The following is a 6,090-nucleotide window of genomic DNA, read 5'->3' on the forward strand; positions in this document are numbered from 1 at the left end:
AAATTCACTTTAGTTTACTCATTTACTGAAAAGATAATTAATCTTTCCTTAGATTTCTGCTGTCAACTCATTTCAAAGAATAAATAATGTTCAACAAGACTATAAACCCTTAAAATGAATGACATTTCTGTAATCATTTAACCATTGATGGACCAAGTTTGGGCACCCCTGGTCTAAACAAAGAGCAGAAGGGTTTATTGAAAAATGCAAATTCATTTTCTGCCAGCAGGTGCACTTTCCGCCATGAATATTCCCCCTTAACCACAGTAAACAAAGCAGCGCACCACCTGCCTTTGAAACTTGCAGTGCTCATATTTAGGCTGCATCTGGAAACTGGTAGCTGACTTGCTGCCGTACAAGGCAATGACTTTGCCTCATGAAACTAATATTTAATTACTATAATACTGATTTCTCACTAGAAATAACATCAAAAGTGCAAAAAGTTAGCCAGAAATATACATTACAAAACAAACTGACTACCAGACGCAACTTTCAGATGCCATCTTTATTTTTTAGCTCAACCATCATAGAATGGACGCACGGGATTGTGGGATATCAAAGGCATCTATGCAGCCTTCAAAATTCGATCAGAAGAAGGTACCTCCGGAGACAGGAAGTAAAGCAGAATTTGGATTCGGACGTGCTTGGTGCCTTCCTGCCTCCGAAGGCAGCATTTTAGAGTTTTCCGATGCATCCTTAATTAATTAGATAGCCTTTTGAACTGTAAGCTATATCTCATTATACATGTCAAGTCAAGTCAAGTCAATTTTATTTATATAGCACTTTAAATACATTCATTAGGAAAACACTGTGTCAATTATGCAAAATGACTGTTAAAGGCAGTCCATCAATGAATTCAGTAATGTGATCTCTGTTCAGTTTAAATAGTCTCTGTGCATTCATTTGCACCAAGTCAACAATATCGCTGTAGATCAAGTGACCCCCACTAAGCAAGCCAGAGGCAACAGCGCCAAGGAACCAAAACTCCATTGGTGACAGAATGGAGAAAAAGTTGGGGGGACAGTTCTCCTCTGACCAGACGAAACCCGCAATTCAATTCAAGGCTGCAACAAAGTCAGATTGTGCAGAAGAATCATCTATTTCCTGTGGTCTTGTCCTGGTGGTTGTCTGAGACAAGGTCTTTACAGGGGATCTGTATCTGGGGCTCTAGTTGTCCTGGTCTCCGCTGTCTTTCAGGGATGTAGAGGTCCTATGTAGGTGCCGATCCACCATCTGGTCTGGATATGTACTGGATCCGGATGACTGCAGTGACCCTCTGATCTGGATACAGACTGGATCTGGTGGCTACGGTGACCTCGGAATAAGAGAGAAACAGACAAATATTAGCGTAGATGCCATTCTTCTAATGATGTAGCAAGTACATTGGGTGTTATGGGAAGTGTTTCCGGTTCCGGTTTAACTAATTAATGCAGCCTAAGAATCCTTTAACTTATTTTTATATTAAAAGCATATTAGTACGTTATGTGTAAGCCAGGTTAAAGAGATGGGTCTTCAATCTAGATTTTAACTGCAATAGTGTGTCTGCCTCCCGAACAATGTTAGGTAGGTTATTCCAGAGTAGTACTGCACTTGTGATCGATATGACATCTCTTCATTTACTGCTACGAATTGATGGCGGTCATATAAGTATGATTTAAACCATGCTAATGCACTTCCATTAATGCCAACAAAGTGTTCAAGTCTATGCAAAAGAATGTTTTCATCAATAGTGTCAAACGCAGAACTAAGATCCAATAGAACTAATAGAGAGATACAGCCACGATCAGATGATAAGAACAGGTCATTTGTAACTCTAAGGAGAGCAGTCTCAGTACTATGATACGGTCTAAATCCTGACTGGAAATCCTCACAGATACCATTTTTCTCTAAGAGGGAATATAATTGTGAGGATACTACCTTTTCTAGTATCTTGGACAGAAAAGGGAGATTCGAGATCGGTCTATAATTAACTAGTTCTTTGGGGTCAAGTTGTGGTTTTTTGATGAGAGGCTTAATAACAGCCAATTTGAAGGTTTTGGGGACATATCCTAATGATAATGAGGGATAAATAATAGTCAGAAGAGGATCTATGACTTCTGGAAGCAGCTCTTTTAGGAGCTTAGATGGTATAAGGTCCAACATACATGTTATTGGTTTAGATGTATATTTAGTTTTTTTCACAGGAGCACAGAGTCTTCTTCTCCCATTTCTACCACTGATCAATGTTTTATTACATTACTACTAGTACTGTTACTTCTACTAAAACAGATCTCTGGGGGCCACAAAAGCTGCATAGGCGCTTAGAATCATTCTAACCCCATTCTAACCCCCCCCCCCCCCCCCCCCCCCCACACACACACACACACTTAGTGGTCAGTATATTACATCCAATCAGTATTAAAGGAGCGGCTTAACTAAATACCCGTCTTATTATTTTATTATAAAACAACAAAAGATGTTAAATAAAGTTAAACCTACAAAAAATTGAACATTTTTATTTTTTTAAGGAAATAATTTTGTGTTCATTGTAAATAACTTATCAGTGCACTTCATTATTTTTTTTTAATTCATGTGTCCTAGTAATCTTTAAAGGTGCTGTAGGGAACTTTTGTAAAACAATATTTTTTACATACTTATTTAGGGCTGCAACTAACGATTATTTTGATAATCGATTAATCTGTCGATTATTTTTACGATTAATCGATTAATCGGTTTATGTACTTATATTTTAGTTTTTTCCATTTTTTCCCCAAGTAAATTATTAATAAAGGGTCTTTATCATTCAGCATAGATTTTTAAGAGATTTTAACCAATTGTAAACAATCCTTCGAAAAAAAGTGCCAATGGCATGAAACCTGAATGGAACTCACAATTTAAAGTAAAATCCATCAGAAGGTTGTCCAGAAAAAAAAAAATTGGGACACACACAAAAAACCTGCTGTGTGTAAAAGAGCAGTGAATACTTAGAAAAGAAGTGCATTTTAAATATACTCAAACATTTACCTCTCTCATTCAGTCATAATTAGGCTGCAAGTCTGAATTATGAACTGGTAAACGACAAACTGATCACATAACATGTTTGTAAAGCTTTAAATGTTAACTGTTAAAAAGCAATGTTATCAGCTTTTACGACTAAACATTTGCAAACAACCTTGTACTGGAGAATCTGCACAAATAAAATTCTTAGGGGCCGTTCACATATCGCACCTAAAAACGCGTGGAAAACGCTAGTCGCGCCGCTTTCTCCTTCTTTCCAAAGCGCTCGGGCAGAAGCGCCCCTGAGGCGTCTGCCTTTGCTAAGCAACCATGACGTGCTCTCTCCATGACGTGCCCTCTCCATGAAGACCCGGAAATTTCAGCAAAGGATAAATGGATGCGGTGTGGACGCGCCTGGAAAAACGGGCGCATCGCACCGCGTGCGTGTCGCGACCGCGTCGCTTCCATTATGAGAGTGCATACTGCGCGCCTACATAGGAAATAACGAACTTGAGCACAGTTCAGTAGTGCAGAGTTTACAGGTTACTCTTCATTTTGAAGGCTCAAAGTAAAGTACTCCCACTTCCCACTGAATGCTGCAGAGACGCTGTTCGGGAAGCACGTGACATAAAACGAGGCCAGCTATTGGCTATTCGCTACTTCACCTGCTGTACTGGCTGAGTAAAACCTCCGGTGGCTCATTACTGCCACACTTTGGTCACCGCAGATTTGAAATATGCACGAAATGAGCCGCTTATGGCAAATAAAATTTATGTAGCGACGAATCGATTACTAAATTAGTTTACAACTATTTTAATAATCGATTTTAATCGATTAAATCTATTCGTTGTTTCAGCTCTATACTTATTAAACCTGTCATTATGTCCTGACAGTAGAATATGAGACAGATAATCTGTGAAAAAAATCAAGCTCCTCTGGCTCCTCCCAGTGGTCCTATTGCCATTTGCAGAAACTCCATCGCTCCCGGTAAGAAAACAACCAATCAGAGTTGCGGTTCGTAACTTTGTTTGTGTTCAAAATGTAGAAAAATGTATATAATAAGCGAGTACACCATGAATCCATTTTCCAAACCGTGTTTTTGGCTTGTCCTGAATCACTAGGGTGCACCTATAATAAGTGTTTATATTCGGACTATTTTAGATTGCTTCGGGCGTACCACGGCGGAGTAACCCAGTACCTTTGTGATTCTTCATAGACATAAACAGAGAGTAGTAGTTCCGGCTACGATGTTCTTCCGCAAGACGCAAGCAGTTCTGTTCATTAACCGCTAGAGCGTCAAAAGTTCCCTACCACAGCTTTAATGAAAAACGTCTATGTTACATATGTAACCCTCATTCCCTGAAGGAGGGAACAGAGATGTTACGTCAGAAAGAGACTGACGAATTGGGTCTCGTCCAAGAGCCCAATCACCTTTGAGTGGTAACAAAATGAGCCAATGGTACACAGTGTACCTTGATCTGCTGGATTTGCATCGCGAGCTCCGCTATTTGGGTATATAAGGCAACTCACATTCAAGTCTTTGCTTAGGAGCCGAGCCCAGTGACCCGGGCGTTCAGCGGAACAGCGATGTGGCAAAGGGACATAACGTCTCTGTTCACTTAATCAGGGAATGAGGGTTACATACTGAACCTAGAAGTTCCCTTTCAGTCGGTTACGTTCAACGTTTACATCAGAAAGAGACTGATGAATGGTGTCCCTTACAAAATGCCACATGGTTGTCTTCCAGTGACCCATGTGAGTGATAGCACCCTGTTGTGAGGTCAGCAAGAGTGAGGGACTATACCTAACACAGAATGCACTGAGTAGCATATTCCAGCTGGACATATGCTAGCAGGTAGCCTGCTCATATGAGGACTAACAAAGGCAGGTATTAACCATGTGACGGTGATACACATGAAACTCTGAGGTACCCAGCATGCAGGGTGGAACTTTCAACGACTGAGCTGGAGGCACAACACATGGAGGCACCTAGTTCAACACAGGGCTGACCGATGGGGCATGTACGCAAGTGGTGGACATCAACAGTGCTGGAGGAACCCAGGGTTCTGAACTGAGGAACTGACCTGAGGGGAATAGCGTACGCATCCAGTCCGTGGAGTGGAATGGCACAGCCAATGGATTGACAGATCCTTACTAGGGATGGGTATCGTTAAGGTTTTAACGGTATTACTACTCTTACCGGTACTGCTTAATGGTCCGGTATTCTTATCGGTACTTTGAGTTGTGTGTTTTTTAAGAACAAGTTGAGAACAGAATTAACTTTTTTTTTATGTAAAATTAATAATGGGCTTGTCTTGGACCAGAGGTTTTAGGAGGAGTTGGTTGGTTCATAGTAGCTGCAGCTTAAAATTTAATTATATATATATATATATATATATATATATATAAAATAAAAAGGTTGCAAAATGTGGCAATTGGCTATTTTGTAAATAGTGACATTGGCTATTTTGTGATTTTTCCTTATTTTAAATTTTAAAAACAAGTAGAAAACATGTTGTTTTCATTCTCATTTTTACCAAAAGAAATCAACAGAATTTCTATGTAAGGTTAGCAAACTAGGGAGATTTTACATTTATTTTAAATGACGTGAACAACGTTGATTCAACATGATTTTAGCATACATACCTGACGTAGATGGGGCGACAACCAGAGACGAGCTAGCTAGGCAGTCTATTCACATAATGCACTTTTGAAAGATGCTTTGACAGATTGATTGTGTTTCCGGCCTTACATGCAAATATTGTTTTGCACTTATGACAACGAGGGTTGTCAGCATTAACTCTAGTGAAGTATAACCACACTTTGGAACGTTTTGCTCTCTCCGCCATCATCACTCTTTGTATTAAGCGGGAGTTTTCGTACTGTTATGCGTGTACCGCGCTCGTTCTTGTTGTGTGTGTGTGTGTGTGACTGACAGACAGCCTCTGCGGCGCACATGCAAGTTCTTGCAGATCTCACAGACAAACGTCTTAATAATATCGCAAATTAGAAATGTTTGGTAAGATAAAATGTGCATGATAACATTAAGGAAATCTCTTCGCCATCGTCAGTCTTTATTATTAAGCAGGAGTTTACGTACAGTTAATGCATGTG

The sequence above is a fragment of the Carassius gibelio genome, chromosome A5, assembly GCF_023724105.1.
Source record: "Carassius gibelio isolate Cgi1373 ecotype wild population from Czech Republic chromosome A5, carGib1.2-hapl.c, whole genome shotgun sequence".
Classification (NCBI taxonomy): domain Eukaryota; kingdom Metazoa; phylum Chordata; class Actinopteri; order Cypriniformes; family Cyprinidae; genus Carassius; species Carassius gibelio.